At 41.7% G+C, this 1947-nt stretch overlaps 1 pseudogene; it reads left to right on the forward strand.

Annotated features, from left to right (window-relative positions):
- The first annotated feature begins 691 nt into the window (after positions 1 to 691).
- On the forward strand, positions 692 to 1746 carry LOC124673375 (annotated as a pseudogene).
- Positions 1747 to 1947: the final 201 nt, after the last annotated feature.

The following is a 1947-nucleotide window of genomic DNA, read 5'->3' on the forward strand; positions in this document are numbered from 1 at the left end:
ATGAATTTTCGACACATCCCTAATAGAGAAAGTTCCGTATGGAAAGAAGAATCTCTTCGTTTACATGAGGCCAGCCTAGAAATGTGAATCCCCAGGCTTCCAATAGACCTGGGATAACGCCTTCGAGTCAATATACTTTCTCCTTAGGAGTGTTTGCCAAATGCCATCCTCAGTTAGTAGTTTAAACAACCATTTACCAAGTAGGGCCCTATTCTTAACCTAGAGGTCTAGAATACCAATACCACCATGCTCTTTAGGGCGGCAAAGCATATTCCATCTAGCCAGACGGTATTTAGGCTTTTCACTATCCCCTTGCCAGAAGAATCTTGGGGCAAGTTTATATTGAAAGTGGAAAAATGTGCATCTTTCTCACAGAACAATGCTACAATTTGTGTTATGCTCAATTATTTCAAGTAGAAATCTAAGACTAATTTGAGTTTACCGTTGATCTTTCTTCATTTACTTTTATACTATTTCTCATAATGGATTTGTTTTCTATCTTTGTCCTCCCACCAGAAACTGTATGAAATGATCGTGACGTGTGATTTGCAATATTCTAGCAAATTCGGGGCTGCCTGGGCCGCTCTACTCTCCACTTCCCATCTACCGGCCCCTAATTCACTATGCTGGATCAGAAACTCTCCCATTAGTACTGTAGTTTATTATCTTCGAAGATATTATGTACTACACTATGTCTAATTTGCATACTATTCAGAAAAGGTACCAAGTTAACCAGTAAAATCTTGAATTCTTTTTCACATAGTTACTATATAAACAAAAGTTTATTTTACAGCGTTTATGATTTCTCCGGTGGAATTTGTCGCATGCAGGGGCTCAGATTGCTCCAAGGACTACGACGGGGCCTCCCTGCAAATGTGCATGTCGTACAGCCCTACCACAAACTTCTTCCTCTTCCGCATGGAGTACACCAACTGCATCCTCACCAGTGCGCTCGGCCTCCTTAGGGTCCTCATCTTCAAGGTTCTGTCTTTGGTTTCATTTCAACATGATGTCCTCAGGCGATTTTGCATGCATTCTCAACTAATCCAACCTGAAGCTCTTCTTTGGTTGGTTGTGGGTGCAGGTTTATGTGGACGGAACTACCACCATGTACACGCAAGAAAGGTAAGCTAGCATTAGGGAATTATACAATAAAATCATGTACCATATGTACATAGCTGAACAGAAAGGTGGATTATTTCGCTCAAGATCGTCTTGTGTTTGTACTTGTCATACTGATAATATTGTTTGCAGATGTGGCATTTCGGTGGAGCAACTGCAGGATGGGATCAATGCGGCCGACCACCGGAGGCAGAAGGCAGTCTGCTCAGAGGCGAAAGGAGGAGACATGAGGCAGATGAGAGCAAGAGGCTGATCGATGCAAACATAGACGAGGAGTGCGGGATCTGCATGGAGCTGACCAGCAATGTCGTGCGGCCCAAATGTTTTTCTTATGCAAGTCATCTACCGGTGCACAACTACGTTCCTTATGTGTTCGTCTCTATAGCGTGTGCTTGTGTGAAGCCTCGCAACCTGTTTATGGAGGTTTCTACACGAGGAGACGACGAGATATATTTTTACTAACAAGGATCTCAGCGTAATCCGCGGATTGGTCCTCCTTTTCTTTAGCTGGTCTTATAGTTTCTTTGATGAGTACTTGTTTGAGCTTTCTATTTCAGTTTGTTTTTTGTGAACTGGTTCAGCTGTGTGCATCTCCGTTATGCAGACATCAGGTGCAATGCTTAATTTTTTAATTAATAAAGTGCTCTTTATTGAGAAAAGTAGTAATTGTTCATATCAGGTCCCAAGGGATGGTGCTAATTCTTGTGCAAGTTCGACTCACTTTAGTTCTCTTGTAGGGTTTATCCTAACGCTTTTTGCACAAAGAATGTTTATTTCACTGATCTTACTCTCATTGCCTTTACTACAATATAAATACCATATTTG

The sequence above is a fragment of the Lolium rigidum genome, chromosome 7, assembly GCF_022539505.1.
Source record: "Lolium rigidum isolate FL_2022 chromosome 7, APGP_CSIRO_Lrig_0.1, whole genome shotgun sequence".
Lineage (NCBI taxonomy): Eukaryota > Viridiplantae > Streptophyta > Magnoliopsida > Poales > Poaceae > Lolium > Lolium rigidum.